The sequence below is a fragment of the Rosa chinensis genome, chromosome 2 (genome assembly GCF_002994745.2).
Source record: "Rosa chinensis cultivar Old Blush chromosome 2, RchiOBHm-V2, whole genome shotgun sequence".
Lineage (NCBI taxonomy): Eukaryota > Viridiplantae > Streptophyta > Magnoliopsida > Rosales > Rosaceae > Rosa > Rosa chinensis.
The window spans coordinates 21,575,469-21,595,525 of NC_037089.1; the positions used below are offsets into that span (position 1 = coordinate 21,575,469).

The 20,057-nt window shown below is 41.1% G+C and overlaps 1 non-coding gene and 1 pseudogene across 1 annotated transcript; one reads left to right on the forward strand and one right to left on the reverse strand.

The window, feature by feature from the left end:
* Positions 1-5,708: 5,708 nt before the first annotated feature.
* LOC112183899 lies at positions 5,709-8,461 on the forward strand. Its single transcript, XR_005807567.1, has 5 exons — positions 5,709-5,815; positions 5,939-7,272; positions 7,417-7,762; positions 8,029-8,077; positions 8,214-8,461. It is a non-coding gene; the product is annotated as an uncharacterized LOC112183899 (transcript).
* A 931-nt stretch (positions 8,462-9,392) lies between these two features.
* Positions 9,393-12,118, reverse strand: LOC112183901 (annotated as a pseudogene).
* Between the last annotated feature and the right edge of the window lie 7,939 nt (positions 12,119-20,057).

Below are 20,057 nucleotides of genomic sequence, written 5' to 3' on the forward strand. Positions count from 1 at the left end.
AACGCCAATCTGTATTACTGGCGTTGACCTTATCCTTATTCTAGCATTCAAACTGACTCTCGCACTTTGCGAGTTCTCACTCCGGGTAGGTTTGGCGTTCGCTTCTAGCGCCTTCTTCAAGTCGTCAAATTTTGACAGCATTGTGGCCACTTGTTTCTGGGCTTACGCCTTTTCCCTTCTCTCTTGCTCTCGTTCTCTATTTGCCTTGTGAAGATCTGCTAGTGCTAATTCTAGTTTAGCGACTAGGTCTTGTCCTGGTGGCTGGCGGCTGCTGCTAGGTAAGTTTTCCACCTCCGACTGGGTGTGTTGAACTAGAGGTGTATCTTGGGGTTCAGCGCAGGGGTTGGCCGGAGTGTTGAAGAGTGCACTAGGGCTGGGCGTTTTCACTCGAGAAACCGAAAACCCGACTTGATCCAGATAGAAATCGACCATTCGGGTCGGTTTTAAGACACAAATTCCTCTATTCAAGCTAAACCTAACCGATTAACGAGTCATTCGGGTCCGCAAAACTGATTAGGCTCGATCCAGACCTATAATTTGTACATGTCTACGTGTCGAGTTTTAGTTGGTTCCCAGACAAGCCTATAGAGCACAGCCTAAACTCACTTGCAGGCAATCACCAGGAGTCTTCGACCAAAAATCCCCAATTCCCCATTTCGATTTCATTTCAGTCGTCCTCTTCAGTCCGAGAAAACCCTATTCCCATTTCATCTGTTCTTCACTCTCGAGTGTCGATCACTCATCACTGTGTCTCGATCAATCACCCATGGATTCATCCACTGGAAACACACCACAAACCCAATCTGAATCCAATTCAAATTCAGATTCGGAAAATGCAAACTCGAATTCTAATTCTGATCCCGACACCGAAATTACCAAGAATGTTGTCATCCCTGCAAATGCTGGTGCTGCAACAGACCAACCAACTTCTGCTGGAACTCCGTCTACGATGACATCGTCCCAACCACCAAAACCCAAAAAGAGAGAGAGGAAGTGACAAGGACCGCCCCGGATTCCACCCTGGAATCCGAAGTGGCCTTGCGGGACCCACTTTTAAAGAAGGTTTACCAAAAATTTTGGCATAACCTCCCTTAAAAATGGACAACCCAAAAACCTGTGGAAAACAAATTTCACTTCTAATAATCCAACCACATACTCCTGGAGCCACCCTGCTCCTATAATTCCACCAACTCAACTCAAAAATAATAATAGTGTATCAAATACTTCAAGTCTAAGAAACTCCAAGATTAAACATACTACAATTCACCAAAGTTAGGTCATGGACCTCAAATATAATTCCTTACAAGTCTGGGTCACAAATCCCATAGTAATCAGAGCAATTCTAGGAATGTAAATTAACATAGAGTACAGTAGGCTAAACAGGTAACCTACAAAATATGATGACGGAAGCGGATGCGGTCACTATGGCTCACTCCTGAACGCCGAGCAGCAACACTGTAAACTGGGCATTTGAAACTGAAGGGCCCAAGGGAAAAGTATTGAAAAACATGTTAGCGTGAGTGGACCAAAAATAAACAATTTTAAACAAAAGGAATTTTATACTTTCCCCATTTATTTCTCTATAAACTCCCGATGCATGCAATGTTTTAAGGAAAGCAAAGCAAGAGAAGTTCTGTACAAGAAAAACCAACTAGCCCCGCTAGTCACAAACTAAATGAAAAGATTGGAACTCCGGTACTCAAGACAATAAGACCAGCCCCGCTGGTTAAACGGAAATCGAACTAGCCCCACTAGTCAAAATAGTAAAGTGAGTAGGGGAAGACGATAGCCATACGAGTGAGCCTCCCAGGCTAAAGTACTCCCATTACTCCTGTAATATACCCTTACGCCACTAAGTGTAGCGATAGGATACTGGGCTTCAGAATTACTGTCACAGAGACAGTAACCAGCGCCACAAAGGCAAAGGGCTTCGGTGATCCCATCACCTCGCCACAAAGGCGGAAAATCAAAGCTAGCAATGATAAGTCACCCAAAGTATGGCAAAAGAAAATCCGAAAACCACAGTAAAATCATAAATACATAAGGCTTCCCCAACTCTCGCAAAAGAATTCCCATGACGTGTCCCACATGCCAAGATAAACTCAAATTCAAAAATAAATAAGAAAAATAAGCATAATCCAATGACGTGACCCCGCACGCCATAAAATCTTCAAATAATCAAATATCCAAAACCATTTCCGAAAATAACCATATGCTCGAGAAAGTAATACGATAAACAAATCATCATCTCAAAAATAAATAAATAAATGCATGCATCATTCTTTGAAAATAAAAGTCCACTCACAATATATGGTCAATCCTGACGTCGCTCGGTATTTTCCTCGTACGAAGACTCCTCTCGTCCTGTACGAATAGCACTCGCGATAATTAGAAATTGAAATTCAGAATGTCCCCCTTCAAAAACCAACTCCTTAATTCACATCGAATCTATCCGTAATTCTCCAATAATATTCAGTCATCGATATCTAAATTCTAAAGTGAATTCGAAAGAAATTCGGCGATCGAATTCAGGTGAATCAACAATCAACAATTCATTCTCAATTCGTAATTCCTCCAATTTGCACCAAACTTCATGTATAAAATTCTAAAATCGTTAAGGGATTTATGGAACCAAAACAGTAAATAAAACGCAGCTCTACGCGCCACCCACAGTGGCCGCGCGTGGGGCCCACGCGCCCCCGGCAACCACCACCAATGGCCACCAAATTTTGGCAGCACCACCTACTCAACAGACCCAACATTTTTCACAAACAACACATTCCAATTTTATCTCGAAGAGCTCCAATTTGGCCGTTGAACACAAGCCCAGAAAACTCAAGAACCCTAGAATCGGGTTCTCCTTGATTCTCCTTCTACACTGCAAATCGTGGCTCAAGGTTAGGGGCAAAACGATTCTTGGCAAAAACCGCGCCTTCGACAGTGGTTTGGAGGCTGGAAACGGCCGGAATCGCCGGAGATCGACGAAACCTCCGTTTAGCTACAGTAAACTTCACCGCTAATTTCCGAGCTCCTCCGGTCGAGCCACCGCAAAACACCACCCCAGGCGTGACCAGGGAGAGAAGGTGAGCCTGCCGGTGCCCAGGTTCAGTCGTGGGTCAGCCGGAAAAGGAAGAATTCGAAGGTGGACGAAATTGGACCGAAGAGGAAGGAGTCGGGGTAGAGGAGAGAGAGAGTTATCGTGGGTTTCCGAAAATGGAAACCTACAGTGGTAACTTTCCATATATATTTTTATTACCATGAACAGTAACTTCACATTTTAAGCTATAACTTTCACATACGAACTCCGATTTAAGTGTACCACATGTCCACAGACTCGGTTTAACGTCCCCTACAACTTACGTGAAGAAAATTTTCTCAAATTGTTAACCCATAAAAAGTCAACTTCTAGCCACCCCCCCTAAAAGGTAAAACTATAACCGCGAATGGTAAAACATACAGTAATTCTTGTAACACAGTAAAAGGGGTAAATCGGATGTGGGGTGTAACAGGAAGAGTACATCCACAGGGTCGAGGGAGCTCCACAACTTTGCATAGTTTTCCATGTTTCACTTGTTTTGTGCAGCTCTAGTAGCTTTTATCTGTTTAATTGATCTGAATTAGTCATTTCTATTGTACTGAGGTTGAAAACGAAGGTGTTTGTCATGTGGAATTCTGAAAATTGGAAGCAGGTTACCTAAACTCTGAAAACTGGAAAAATAGGTTTTTTGGCCCAGAAAACCGAAAGACCAAACCGATTGTGTTCGGATCGGTTTCTAACATGCTTAAAAGACCGATTCGGACCGAACCGACAATATCGGTTTTGGTCTCGGTTTCCAATTTTTTTAGACCGGACCGATCCGAACCCAGCCCTAGAGTGCACGGTTAATGGTGACCGTGGGGTTAGTGATTTGGGGATTTACAAACTGATTCGCTTGCTCGTCAACGATTTCCCCACTACCTTTAGTCATTATGGATTATGGTGGGGTGACCTTTTGCTCAAGGGTTCTCACAGATGGCACCAATGTTAATGTTTGAGATTCAGCGGTAGCTAAATCTTATTATTCAGCAGTAGCTAAATCTTGTTAATGCTGGTCCAAGCTCGGATTGCTACTGAGGGGGTTGTAGTGCTAGCATTACCTGTCAAGTAAAATACAAAAGGCGTCAGAGGGAGACCGAGGTTAGAAGTCTTCTCTACTCTGATGCCTAAGTCAGTCAATGTATTTAGGTTGACAGAATAACGTTAGGTAAGTAATAAATGCGTAGTTAATGAGGAGAGATGAGTGAACCTTCAGTTTTCAGCTTCAGTTAATGAGGAGAGACTAATCTCTTCCTTGTTTTCGACGTGGGACTGATGTGCTTCAGTTCTCAGCTTCTGATGCTTCAGTGAGGTGATCTTGGGGCGACGCGTGGTGGCACGTCAGCGGTGATCTCAGGCTGAACCGGAGCTCAGGTGATAGCTTGTTTGGCATTGTTTCCGTAGGTCACACCCTTGACGATGTTGGTGTTGCGGTTGTATGAGCATGGCTTATTATAACTAATTATGCTTAGGCAAATGCATATGTAAGTACAGAGCTTTTTTTGTGATTATGGGAATTAGGTCTTTGAATAAGAATTTATTGGAATTTGAGTTTATGAGAAGTGTGGCAAATCTGGAAATTGGGATTCAAAACATGAAGAAGGAATTGGTGTTTTGTCAAAACTAGTGTATTAGGAGAGAGAGAGAGAGAGAGAGAGAGATGAAGTGGAGTTGTGCAGCAAGAAAAACAGAGAAGAAGAAGTGGGTGATGTTGGAAAAGATGGTTTATTTTTGTTATAAAATATTCCAAAAAAATAATATAATAATATTTAAATTTAACCTACCAGCTACAGTAGAAATTTATCAAAACGACAATCATCAGCCTTCAAATTCGAATTTGACATTTTGACTACTCCATTGGAGATGCTCTAAGAACTATACTAACAGAATGAATAGAATTCCAAAGTATTATAATTTGGTGATTGATAACACAAGCACAACTTTAGTTCAATGATTGATCAACTGAAAGTCTTAAACTTTTTCATTGCATGATACCAGTAATTTTGAAAAACCAATTATGTGAATTTTCTTTAAATAAATTCTTCAGAACTTCTCCAAGTTTAACAAATAACAGATATTGAATTTGTCTTTACCTTCTCATTGTCTACGCCCTCAACCAAGGCCAGATTCGGGACTCCAGTAGGCACAGAACGAAATTTTTGACTGAAACAATCAAACAATTTTTTTTTCAACACCAAATCTTATTTTGATACACTCTTATTCCGTCTCATTATTCTTGATTCAGTTCCATTGCAATATTCATTCCAGCATCCAAACACTGCAAATTGTTTCTTCTTAGCTAAAACTATTCTCGCGAAGTGCATATATGAATCATACATACCATTGAAAAGTAGAATATTTAGTTACTTTGAGGTAAAAAAATCTTAACAATGATGTGTAAAGTTAAAAAGACACTCATATTCAGTCGAATTTTTCAAAAACACACTTTTGAAAAACAACGTGATAGATAAGAATTATCATAAATACTGTATTTAGAATTATCCAACTCATTTCTTTGGTGGCATTATTTTATTTTCCTTGTTTTTTGAAAAAAAAAAAAACAGTACACTAAAAACCTAATGGAAATAAGTAAATAGTAAATCAACATCAGAACTCACAAGCTGTTTCAAGTCTCAGACTCTCAGGAAGTCTCCATCACTAATATCGTCTCGATCTCCGGCTCCAGCAGCCATCATATCTTCCCCGTCTCTTGTTCTAGTTCTCAGGTTAAGGACTAAGGTAATTCTATATAGTTAGATTCGATTTCGTTTAACAATTCTATATGGACCATTGTTCTTTTAGTTTTTATCATCATTGTGATCTATTGTAATGAATTTGTTCTTTTATAACTTTTAATTGAAGAGGTTGAAGAGGAAAGGGCGTGGCAGAAATGACAGAGGTTGATGAAGATCTGGTGGAGAAAATCCTGTCAACTCTGCCTCCCAAGGCTCTGATGCGATGCAAATGCGCCTCTAAAGGGTGGTATGCGCTGATCAACGATCCCAGGTTCGTAGCTAAGCACATCTCCGATTATAATTCCAATTCCAAGCATCTGCTCCTTATGAAGAAGCGTTTAGTCTCCAAGAACATCAAGGACACTGCTAATGAGACTGCAGAAGAAGAAGAAGAGCTAGTGTTTTCGTTGCTTAATTTATGCAATAATGATGATGATATTGATAATGGTGAGGACAGCATTATTGTCTCTAGTGTCGAGGATATCAAGATTCCTCTTTGTATGACTCTAAAGACTAGAGGCGAAGCAGTTCATATCGTAGGGCATTGCAATGGAATCATCTGTCTACTCCTAGTTAAATCTTTTCCGGTGCTTTTATGGAACCCAGCAATTCAGGAATTCAAGCTTCTTCCCCCCTTTCCATACCTTGCAGATGTTGATTGGGATGAAGATGTGTGGTCCAACTATGTTCAGGGGTTTGGATATGATCCTAAATTGAACGAATACAAAGTTGTTAAAATTGGACTAGTTTCTCCTTCAGATTTTCTGGATGATGGATATGTAATTTATCATCCTCCAAAAGCAGCAATATGCACTTTGAGTACCGATTCTTGGAGAGAGATCAACACCACTGCTCACTGTCCTCAGACCCGAAAATTTCCAGATTCAATTCAAGCAGATGTTTTATTGGTTAGGACATGAGCAATATAAGGAACTGGTTGCGTTTGATAGAGAAGAGGACCTCATTAGGCAGGTCATCATTTTGTTGGATATTGAGAATGAGGTATTTCATGATATCATGTTACCTGATAGTTTATATCATCCCTGGGTCAATACTGACGGTATGGAACTTCGAGTGTGGAACGAATCCCCTGCTCTTTTTGTATTGGTTGATGGACTTCAAGGTTATAAACCTGAAGGTGAATATTCTTTTGTAATATGGGTGCTGGATGAACTTGGTGGTCCGAAAGGTGCTTGGACAAAACACTTAACTCTTGAACCCAGGGAGAAGCCATTGGCATTGTTGAATGGGAATGAGATTTTTATAAGTGATTTCATGGGACTTGTACTCTCCTATGACCTTGGTAGCGAAAGGCTTAAAGATATTCTCATTCAAAACACGCCTTATTCTACTTGTCAGAGATATGACGAGTCAAATGACATTGCGGCTGTTGTCTATGTGAAAAGTATAGTTTCAGTTTTGCGAGCCCGCAAGCTCGAGAGCAGAAATAATTCTAGTGTGGTATAGTTACTTAACCTGTTTTTCGTTTTTCTCCTTTCTATCCGAATGCTTGAATAAATTTATACTAATAAGGATGTTCATATTTTATATTTAGTTGGGAAATCCCTTAAATTCAGAGTATTGATGTTTGATGCTATTTTGCAGGTGAATTTTTCTCCACTCACGCACTTTCCATCTGGTCCTTCAATAGTGGATAGGGAATTGCATTCATATTCTATATGGGCTATCCTACCGGATGATGTGTCCCTTTAGGATCAAGAAGTTGATGGAAGGTCTTAGGGCTGAGTTCGGTGGGCCCGAGATCAAACCGCATATCCCTGTTGTGGGGTCTATTCGTATGACGTATAAAGATGTGCTCAACAAATTTACATCTCTGCGTTCTAAAAATTTTCGTCCATACGAAGCAAAAGCTAGTCTACTGGTTACCAGACATTTTTATTACCAATGTGTTTCCCTACTCATTGATTCATCAACGGAAGTATCCAGTCAGGTATTTAATTTTTCTTGTTATGATGTTTTATTTCGTCTTGATTCATATGAACTTTCAAGTGTTGTTTTCCGCGTTTGGTCTTGGATAGATGTATAACTTGACTAATTTGAACAATGAATTTGATTTGGAAATTTCATCTCCCTATCATTTATGGTATCCATATTTCTATTTTTACGTATTAGTTGAGCCAAGTATTCAATTACTCTCATTTATCTTATATACTGTGAGTAATATTACATGAATTGATTTTTTATTTTTTTTTCCAGTTAAATTATACAACTGACATATGCAATGCACATTTCGGTTTCCATTTGTGTAAGTTTCCTTCATTGTAGAACTGGTTTTTTCGATAACTATTATTCAGGATTGATGCATAATTTTGTATTAGACCATAGCTGTTGGGTTAATTATTTTATCGAATGAAATGTAATTTGCCTCTCCTCTTTTGCAGGTGGTAGGCCATCTTTGAGTCTCCTTTACGGGAATCTAACAGAAGAAGAGAGGAAAATAGCTCTAGAAAAAGTTAGCATTCTAGATAAAAACATTTCTAGCTTGAGGTTCACCATAGCTCAACTCGCAGTGTACAAAATCGACTACAGAGACATAACTATCTAATCATGGGAAAAAATTGCTGAATATGCCCTCCCAATCCATTAAGTCGGTCTCTTAATTCATGCTTACTATAAAATTTGTATTATGTGGTCGATATAAGAGTACTCACTACACCAAAAACTGCATCACACGACGGTGAAAAAACGTCGTCTGATTTGAAAACTCACCGTCGTCTATCTCGATGTTGTCTGATGAAAAATCAGACGACGGTGAATTCACCGTTGTATGATACAAAGTCAGTCGACGTATATTTCTTAACACCGTTGTCCAAGAACTCGACAGATGCCGGACGCACTTGTGCGCAGCAGTTCACACAACAGAATTTGCTTTTATGCCGTTGTGGGTTGAATTTTCATACAACGGTTTTGTAGTTTAGCTGTTGTGTGATTAAAAGTAAGACAACTGTGTTCTAGTATTTTTTGTTGTATGAGCTTAAAACTAGACGACGTTACTTATTGAAATCCGTTGTGTGATAGTTATGAATGAGTTAAACTAGACGACGTTACTTTTTGAAATCCATTGTGTGATAGCTATCAATGCGTTGTGTGAATACCCAGAATTTTTTTGTTCAGACAACGTTGGTTGACATTTCTGAAAATCTGTTGTATGATTGCTGCAAACATCCATTCTCTGAATTGATTTGTGCATTAATTTGGTCCATTTTACCCAATGAACAGTGAACATATCTATCAAGCAATCCATCATAATATCTAACATTTTGTACATAAAACTGCAAAAGGCAGTATTTCCCAAAAAAAAATTGTCCAAATTTCAAGCCAACAATAAAAGAAGAAAAGCATTCCTAACTAGCTACACATGAATCAAAAACTGGTATAATATCTTTTCACTTCAACAAAACCTTCATGTGTCACTTTACCAAGCATCTTGTGCACTATATTCTTATTTGCATCACCTCCAAGCTTGTTGTGAAGCTTCACAAGTTAGCACATATTGCAGCACCAGAAGGAATGTTCCTATTTATTTGTGGTGTTGAGTAGAACAAATCTGAATGGTTCTTCTAGGATTTGGATATTGGAGTGCGAAGAACTGTTTCCTCTATATCTACTTCTTCACCATTCAAAAACCTGCACAAGGTTTCCCATCACTTATCAAATACTAAATTACCAATACATGTCATAATAATTCAATGTCGATAGATAAGTCAGACTGGTGATTGTATCAGCTAAGATAGAGGTACATTTGAACATTATACACATGTAATTAATGAGACAAATAAGCAAATCGTAATCTACCAATGAGACTAAGTAGCTTAAATGATAGAGCAAACCTGAAATGCACAGGAGCATAAGTTTGAAAAAGTACATAAGTATTGCTCATGTTGACTTCACTATCAATCCAATCAATCAAAGTTTCCATTGATCTCTGGTATGCAGTTAACATGAAAAAGTCAAATTAACAAATTAATAATAAGCCTCTAGTTGTGAAGGGTACCAGTTGATGCCGGATGGTTTGTAATCAAAAGTATATTTAAATGTTGTAGCAGCTGCACCATATATCCCAGAGAAAATTGCAAACAATTGACTAACAAGTTAGGTATCTTTCAATATTTTTTTATGATAAAGATATGAAACCAATATACTGAAATGAATTGACTGATAAGTGGATTACCTTGTGAACCCACTCAAACTCCCCGCCTCTAGGATCAAATGTCCCGTGCTGCAGACTGATCAATTTAACGGTAAAACGAGGACCACATTCCTGAGTGTTTAAGACAGGAAAGACCGTTAAGATCTACATTTATAAATGATACAATAAAGAATAAAGAAATAAACGTAAACTGCATGCTATGGTAAATGTAGCAATACCCTGCCTTCCTATGTCACATAAATGGACCAAGAACGAAACATAAGGACATTTCAAGTGGTGGAGGAAATTCAGCCAGGGCCCTAGGCCAAACCAGATCGAGACAAGAAAGCAAATGCAAGAGGAACAAATAAATAATTGACACCAACCTGTAGGCGCGCAAATGGTTTTGCTTTAGTAATAGCGTCAGCTTTGGAATCCTTGGTCTTTTTGCCCTTTACTTCAGCCTGTTTAGTCTCTTTGGTTTCAAAAATGTACCTAAACACATAGAAATTAATGACATCAGTAAACAAAAAGCTCTACAGCAATGGAAAGTATATAAGATCACAAGTATAAGAAAGGATCACTGCAAGAACTAAAAATAGCAAAGGAGGCACACCGATGATGCCGGAAGAATATAAAATCTCACTGGTTGTGGAAAGTTACAACTCGCCGACCACTAAAATTTGGTTCTTGAGGGAAAAGTGACTGTATTAGAAAGTAGGTGAAAGAAGAAAATTACCATTAGGAGCTTGAAGGTAATCCATCCTTACATAAGAAACCACTTGAAACTAATTGTACAGGGAAAAAAAAAATGAAATTACCACACTGTGTGATGAGGTGTATTTGAACCAAAAAGTCCAAAATGCATCTAATATAATGTGAGAACATGTCAAACAAGTTAAGGATTGCAACCTCCCAATACGATGACCAAGGCGTGTTGTAAAGTTGTTTAATACAAGCTCAAGCTCATGATTGGTTGGATTTCCATGATTCTGCAGGCATGCCAAATAAAGAATAAGGAAAGAAAATGACAGTTAACACACCCTACATTAATTCCCCAGAGATGAAAAATTAATACTTTGCAGAATTTTATTCTTTTGGACTCTTTCAAGATTTTTAATCTCAATGACTCCTCTTTTCACCAACTGAAGAAAATAAAAACCTTTCATCGCAATATGTGGCAAAACAGTATAAAGATACATGCAACATATAGCAACGAACCTTGATATCCTTCCGTAAAACAAGCTTTGAGAGCTTAAAATTGGCAGTAGGTCCATTAGGTAAGCCAATAATTAGGAGAGCATCTGAAAAATGATTGCAGTAGTTGAAGTAGATAAAAAACAACAGGGAAAATACGGGGACGATCTCATTTCACACAGAATTTAGAAGTTAAAGACATCAGAAGCAAAGTCTGAGAGACCAACCTGGTTCCCGGCGATTGGTATAAACAATAATTAAAGAAGTGAATTCCTTTTTATTTGCATACTCTATAATCTGCAACAATGAAAAAGATTACATATATTAACTGTTTGAACTCCATGTTTGTTACATTGAAAAAGTGAAAAACAAATTGATATAAAAGACAGAAATGGTACCTTTTTCAAGTCATAAGTGTCTCTTTTATAGTACTACGCATTTGGGATCACCGAAAGTAGTTCCTCTATAAAAGCAGGACCCCTCTGAAAACCACCAAAACAACAAAAAGCATAAACCTTAGCACACATTGGCAATCACCTTGTCATAAAATATATCAGTTTCGTAACCAACAAAAGCTAAAATGACATTGAAAACAAGTAAAAGACCAATACATACAGAAGAGTTAAATCGGCAAGTGGTGGTCAATATCTTCGGATTCGATTCACGCTTCAAAACCGCACTGAACTCATCCGCATCATTTATAACAAACAACTGCAAACTCTCTAATAACCTGCCACCATATATCTCATCCTTCTTCCCAATTAGTACTTCCCTCTTCAAATGGTTTTAACATCCTATTCAGTGACCACTTGCTGATTTGCAGGGATAAGAAATCAAAGTGACATTCTTTCATAGTTTCTGAGTTCAGTATTCTTACAATCATCTTCATTTACACCATTTCAGCACTTCCTGCAGTCTCTCCCTGAACTTCGAATTAGCTCTGATCATCTGCGGCTTCATCGTCTAATAAAAATAAAATTGAGTTAATTAAGTTGAAAGCAAAAAACGATTTTATTGTTGACACCCCCATGGCATTCATGCCTTATTTTTATAACTTAAGACAAGAAAAAAAAGTACAAAACCTCAAATTTCATATAAAGCCAAATATAGCAGATACAGGCAATGGCATAGGAAATTTGAACATGTTCATTATTCACTACCAAATTTTGTTCACTAGGGGACACCATGAACAGATTGCACAATAAATGAGGTTTATATGCGAGTTTACTATGCTACAAGAACAACTAAAGAAGCTTACCATTTAATTAATCAAAACCATCAGTATTAGAGGGATCATCCAAATCCTGATTGTTCTTCACCTTCTTTCCTTTTCCTTTCCTCAGTTTCTTTGTCTTTTTCTTGTCATTGGCCGCTTTGGTCGAGTTATCTAGTGAAATGACAAGAGCAAACCGCACTGAGTTCATTTTGAATGCAAAATTCTGACCAAGTAATTAACAAGTTAACATTTAACAAAGCTAGAACTCCACTTTACCTTCAATAGAGATCTGAACAACTTTTCTCGAATCACCATTGTTTTCTTCTCTCTTTTTCTCTTTCTCATCTTTGAAGGTCCTGAACTTTTATCTGGAAACAATTCAACACAATATATATCAACTTTTTTATACTTTATTCTCTTCTCATCATAAGCCTACAGAGTAAAACTTCAACTTTCCAGGCCGAATTATCCAAGTGTCTTTTGTCTACTACATAATGGACATCAATTACACACATTCATGTATTGGTTTTTGTTCTAAAATCCAAAACCCGTTCTCTACTAACTTCATTCTACATAATCCCAGAAGCATTCAAGTCAATTCAAACAACAAAACGAATCAAAAACAAAACTTGAATCAAAGTGCAAGAGATTAAAGCGACAAACCCTTTTCAACAGGCTCCAAATTTCTCTGGGCAAGCTCCTTGTTCTGCTTCTTGTCCTTGACTCCTATCTTCTCTCTGAGTAAATAGCTCAACTACAGAACTGAGACTACCTTATCTTACTTGAAACCAATGCAAAGCAAGAAGAAGAAGAAGAAGAAGAAGAAGAAGAAGAAGAAGAAGAAGAAGAAGAAGAAGAAGAAGAAGAAGAAGAAGAAGAAGAAGAAGAAGACGAGGGTATCTAAACCTTAAGGAAACGAACCAAAATATGAGACCAAGTTCTGAACTTGACTAAACTTGACTGATTTCGCAAATGTTGCGTGTCTTTGGCTCATGGATTGTCTCGGATTCGAGCAAAGACTTCGACCGGGTGCATCGATGGAGATTCTTTTTAGGGTTGAGTTGGGGTTTGGCCAGAGACGAGTAGACTTTCAAGAACTAGAGAAGATGACGGTATTATGAGGTTTTGATTAGAGTTTGGTGGCTGTGATTGGATTTGGTGGAAGAAGGTGTCGGAGCCAAGGCACGATGTTGAAGCCTTGAAGAGGAGTTGAGGCTTCTGGGAGAGAAGAGAATAAGAGAAGAAGAGAAGAAATACCCCGTCTGGAGCTTGCAAAGAATGAGATTTATCTTCTTTCTGGGGCAGAAGAAACACCCTAATCGAGTAGAACCCAACTCGATTGGTCAAAACCCAAACCCCTCATTTCAGCAGAATGAAAAATCCCCAAATTGAACCCAACTCGAACCTTAATCGAGTAGAACTCAAATCGAATAGAATCTAAATCCAAACTTTGAAAGATGGTGATTTGTGATGGCTAAGTGTTTTGAGAAGATGATGAAGAAAAGCTCCAGATTTTGGTAGAAGTGAAGAAAAGCTCGGGGTTTCTCTCTCAGACATGAAAAATGGCCAAGGCAGTAAGTGTGCCCTCGAGTTGCCTAAGGCAATAGGCATTTTTTTTTTAAGTCAGACAGACAACGTATAGATACGTTTACGTTGTCTGATTTGTTACATAGCTAAGGGAATGAAAGATGGAAATTTCCTGCCTCTGCAATCAAAATATTAGGTTTCGCACTTAGGCTAGTCATTTCTCATTCACACAACAGAAATAGTTCATTCTGTTGTTGGAACTTGCAAGCATAACAAACAATTGCAGCCGAATTTTCTCGTTTTGGGGGGGAATGAATGTCATTTTGGAGCCATTTCCAAATTTTGTTACTCACTTACACAACAGAACATTAAAAACCATTGTATGATGATTTGCAGGTATACTCCTACAACGGAAGTAACTAAACTGTTGTCCAATTTAATAGCATCTAGGGTACAATTTGGAGCCAAATTTGACTCAATGGTAGGAGGGAAATATGCCGGTCTTTTTTTTTTTCATTCAGACAACAGATAATCTTTCTTTCCGTTGTGTCATCAGCTCCTAACTAGAAGTTTTAGAATTTGAGCATCTTTATACAACGAAGATTTATAAATGTGTTGTATGATTCAATTGTTGTCAACAGACAACAGAGGATTTGTTCTCCGTTGTGTGATCACCGTTGTGTGATGCAGTTTTTGGTGTAGTGACTATGTGTCCCTGCGTGCATGTAGTTATGTCTTTAATTAGATTCAATATGATCTTTGTTCTTTTCTTCCCTTGGAATATGTATAATTAGATTTTGGATTGTTTATATTTTTGTTATGACAAGATTATTTCTATACAAGTTTATACATACAAAATCCAAGCATCTAAACTTCTGATACCAAAGACCCTATCACGAACAGATATATAACATATAACAAAATATAAAGTTTAGAATTTTTACTTCTTAATTTTATTTATACAACAGACTAAGAGATCTTAATAGATCATGTACATGCAAGCTTGTCCGTGAGATTATGAAGGCCTGAGGCGGAAAATGAATGTTAATGTCTGAGATTTAGCGTTAGCCGAACCTTGATCAAAGCGGACCAGCGAGGCTGACGGCTACTTATGATGCTCTTGTTGTTTCCGCTATCTGTCAAATAAAATACATAGGGCGTCAGAGGGAGATCGTGGTTGGCGGTCTTCTCTACTCCGATGCCTAAGTTAGTCAATATATTTGTGTTGACAGAATAACGTTAAGTAAGCAGTAAATGTGTAATTAATGATGAGAGATGAGTAGACCTTTTATTGGTGGGGAAGAGACTGATCTCTTCCTTATTTTCGATGTGGGACTGATATGTTTCTATTCCCAGCTTCTGATACTTCAGCGAGGTGATATTGGCGCTACACGTGGCGGCGCGTCAGCAGAGATCCCAGGCTGTGCCGAATCTCAGGCGATAGCCTGTTTGGTGGTGTTTTCGTAGCCTACACGTGGCGGCGCGTCAGTGGAGATCCCAGGCTAAGCCGAATCTCAGGCGATAGCTTGTTTGGTGGTGTTTTCGTAGGTCACGCCCTTGATGGCTGTATGGAACCACTATCAATAGCATGAGCGTGGCTCATTATAGCTAATTATGCTTTGGGCAAATGCTCATGTAAGTACAAGTCCCCAAAGTCCCCAATCAAGGAGGGAAATCTTGGTTGGGGAGTTGCCTAGCGGTTTGAATCGTTACTTTTGCTAGTCTTGTAAAAGTATAATTAGCGTCAGTGCTTTGTCAACCATGGACTTGTTCTGATCAAATGCTTTATACCCTTTCAGGTGGGCCCCTGCTAGGCTCCCCAGGGAGTCCCCCACTCCCCAGCTAAGATGGCCTCCGTTTGGCCGGTTTATTGTTTATTGAGGGGAGTTGCGTTGAGCAATGGGTGCTAGGTAGCGAACCCAATCTTTGATACCTGAATGACGGGGGTCAACTTGCCTGATCAGTGTCATCGAAGACTATGTTGACATGTCCCCTTACTTTTTCCAGGAGGAATAGAGCTTGACTACAATGCCACGTGACTGTCGTTGTCGGTATGGGGCATTGCCCTGGGAAGCGCAGCTGGCGGGAGCTTCTCTGCTGAGAGCTAGTGGTGAGGAGCACCGCTAGTGCAGTGTTGCTTAGCATAGATCGTCTCCCCTGCAAGGTGGACGTGAGAAGTTCCGCTAGTGGTGTTGCACTTAGCGGAGACCTTCTTGCTTGAAAGATGAAGGTAAGAGGTTCCGCTATCGGTGTTGTGCTTAGCGGAGACATTCTCTCCTGAAAGGTGAAAGTGAGAAGTTCCGCTAGTAGTGTTGTGCTTAGCGGAGACTTTCTCGCTTGAAAGATGAAGGTAAGAGATTCCGCTAGCGGTGTTGCGCTTAGCGGAGACTTTCCCGCCATAAAGGTGAAAGTGAGAAGTTCCGCTAGTAGTGTTGTGCTTAACGGAGACCTTCTCTCTTGAAAGATAAAGGTAAGAGGTTCCGCTAGTGGTGTTGAGCTTGGCGAAGACTTTTTCGCCTGAAAGGTGAAAATAAGAGGTTCCGCTAGAGGTGTTGTGTTTAGCGGAGACTTTCTCGCCTGAAAGGTGAAAGTGAGGAGTTCCGCTAGCGGTGTTGTGCTTAGCGGAGACTTTCTCGCTTGAAAGATGAAGGTGAGAGGTTCTGCTAGCCGTGTTGCGCTTAGAAGAGACTGTCTCCCCTGAAAGGTGAAAGTGAGAAGTTCCGCTAGCGGTTTTGAGCTTAGCGGAGACTGTCTGGTTGTCGATTGATGTGTATGTCTTTAACGGTTGAAGTGGATAGACGTTACCTCTGACAGCGCCCGACGTATGTCGGCTACTTATTGGGTTGGCGTGTGGGTGCACGTCTCCTCAGCATGCCAGTCACTTCGCCATTAATGCGAGTAAATGTCGCTTTTGTAACTGAGGTGACTCCTTAGTTAACCCGGATTGTTGGTACAATCTTGGGGCACATGTACAGTTCTTATGCGATGTCTTTTTTGGAGGACCGCCCGGATATGTCTGATGTTGACATAAAAGAGGGGGAACGTAGGGGGATTTGACATTTTCTTCACACTTCAAACTTGGGTCATCGTCTTCAAGCTTTTGTGTTTTGTGAGTCTGGAGCAGCAAGTGTTTGAGTTTGAAGTGAGGGTATCGATTTTGGAGGAGAGAAACTAACCCAGAGACAGGAGTAGGCACTTGCAAGCACACGCAGCGATCGTGCTTCACATACTTCAAGTTCGTGATCTCTGGCCACATTGTGTGTTTCGGTGCTGCTTGTGATGCTGTGCTTCTTGACATTTTTTGCTTTTGAGTGAATTTTTGCAATTTTGTGGCAATGTGTTTGAGGGTCTAAAGGAGTTTGTGGGTTGGTTTTGGCGTTTGCCTAGAGGGTTCGTGGTTGTAAATTTGCTAGATGGTTGAATCTGGGTTTGAAGGGGTGTATGCTTATTGTTTTGGTAGTTTCTAGGTTTTCTTTGCACATGTGTTCTTGGTGTTCTTGGATAAAATCTAACATAGGGGTAGTTTAGATCCATTTAGAACTAACTTATTTGGGCTTTAAGGTGTTTGTGATGACTAACGTCATAGAGATCTGGAGCAGTGAGGATTCCGGGTTTGACGTGTCGCTCAGTGGTTTCGATAGGGTTTTTATTGATTCATTGCCTTCGTCTGCCCATGCAGGAGCCTCACTATCTGATCTGCTAGACATCGAACCGCTGCGCATTATGTATCATAATATGGGTGGGGACACACACAGTGGTGGTGGACGAGCGGAGACTGCTGCCTCGGCGGGTGAGGATATAGTCGCCAGCCATCGGCGAGAGGAACGGTTGGCTAGTCATGGTGTTGCCAGTGATTCATATGAGGAGGGTGGAAATCCCGGTGATGATGGAGCCATAGAGTCGTCATGGAAACTGTCTGATGGGACACCGGTTGATGAAACGAGCGGATGACGCAGGTGGCGATCAAAAGGGTGAAGCAAGTGTTCAAGCTACCTGGGGTGGCGAAGCTAAGGTCGTCGCTGAAGAATGAGAAAGCATCGTCTCTACCGGTGGGATACGCGGTCGTACATGAAGCCGTGTTTCGCCAGGAGGTTCGGTTCCTACTGCTGCCGAACCTTCAAATATTACTGTGCGAATTTGACATAACCTTTGGACAAGTTTGTCTAAACATATGGAAGTTGTTGATGGGTTTGAATGCCTTGTGGAGTTTGTCTGGCTGTGAGGGTCCGATCGTGGCCGAGGTTCTCCATTTCTACGAGTTGGTGTATGTTAAGAGAAAGGGGTGCAGCGGGCAAGTGAACCTGAGTCGAGTGATGCACCGGGACGCCTCGGCTGATTGAGAATCCTCTAGAGTCAATGTCCCCTTGGTGAGCAACCTACTGCTTCACTACCGAGGGTTGGGAGTACGACGTGGCTTTGAATTAAAGGGTGCCCACCTTTAGGATTAAGTCGAAGTTTCAACCTATTAGAGGTTGCCGCTGTTTCTTTTGTTTGTTTGTTTTTTTTTTTTTTGTGCGTTGCTTCAATTCTGCAATACTCAAAACTAACGCTTCTCTTCTTCTTTGTGTGTGTAGCAGGGCTGTGATTTGTGTTAACGTTAGAGGAAGAGTGCCGCGTTGCTAGAATCACCGATTGCTGGAAGAATCGCAACCTTCTGGATCTACGGCTAGTGACTGGTTGGGAGTTTCTGGTGCAATTAAACTTGACTTGGTTCCCAGGTAGCTACAGCTGAGTGCACATAATACTTTTGTGTTCCTTTACGCTATCGGTATAACTTGGCGTTGGTTTTGTATATCTCTTTTTCGGCAACAAGTTAAGTCGTACAGCATTTCTCGATAATTATCTTGAGGGCATGTTCGCAACAGCACTGAATGTGTGGAAGATGTCTGTCAATCCGCAGACAAAGGATGTCAACCCTACAGAGGACGAAGTGGTGCTGCTGATGCCACATCACTCCTATCTTCCCGCCGCGGGGGAGACCGTTGTTCGTCCTACAGCCACCCATCCGGACGTCGCGATGGTCGAAGGAAGTCGGCCGGAGAAGGCCACGGGGTTCCGGTAGCCCGGCGCACAGTCCAAAAAGAAAAGGTCGCGCTGTGGAAAGAGGTCGGTGGTACCGACGTCATTACCATAGTTAGTCTGGAGCTTAATGCTTCCGCGAGGACAGCTGCCGCCGGTGCAGTCTCCCAAACCACTATTCAGAGGAAAAGGCGGCAGAATGACGTTGAGGAAGGGGATGACGATGTGGACAATATGCCGCTTTCCTTGCGCTAGCAACAAAAGAGGGCGCGGAAGGATGGTCAGGAGGTTTTTGTTGATGTCGGCTGGGAGGAGCCGTCGAGCGGCCTTGACTCCTTCACCTCATATGTCAAGTTCCTCATTGATAGTGAGCAGGAACTGCTCTTCAGCATCTGCTAGCGGTTGAGGTTCGGAGCCATGGATGGTACTGTGCGCGATACTCCTCTGCAATAGTCGCCGTTTAGCTCGGCCGTCTGCCATCTTGCAATTGGGCTGAATGAGTTGTTCTTGGCAGTCTCCAAGCCATCTGCCATGGAGATGCAGCTACGCGCTGAAGTCGACAGTTTGCGGCAGGAGCTGGAGGATGTGAAGAAAAGGCTCTAGCAGTGTGAGCAGCAACTTTCCAAGGCGGAGGTCGACTTGGTGGATGCACGGGGCAAGCTGGAGGTTTCCATTGAGCAGGACGTGCAGCACAATGCCGAGGTGGCAGAGCTGCAAGTGGAGATTGCCTGCTTATGTGAATAGTTGGCGGCCTATGTAAAAAGGCTGGTCATCGTGCAGCGGGAATCTGTGGTCCGATCGGAAGAGGTCAAGCATTTGCAACGTTGGGCCGAGGGTTAGGAAGCGGAGAAGGAAAAATTATTCGCTGCGGCTGTTGAAGCCTTTAAGCAGTCCCAGGTGTATAGGGACGCGCTTACTGCCGCCGAGAAGGTGGGGGCCGAGGCAAACTTTTGTAAGCTAGACGAGAAGGGTGTCATTAATTAGGATAAGGCGGCCCAGCTGCAAACGGTGCCAAGTCAGCCACAGACTGCCGAAGGTGGACCAGACTCCTCGCAGCCCGAACATGTGCGATCTGGTAGAGGTGAGTCTATCCAGCGGACGGGTGAAGGTTCCCAGCAATCGCCGATGCAGACGGTC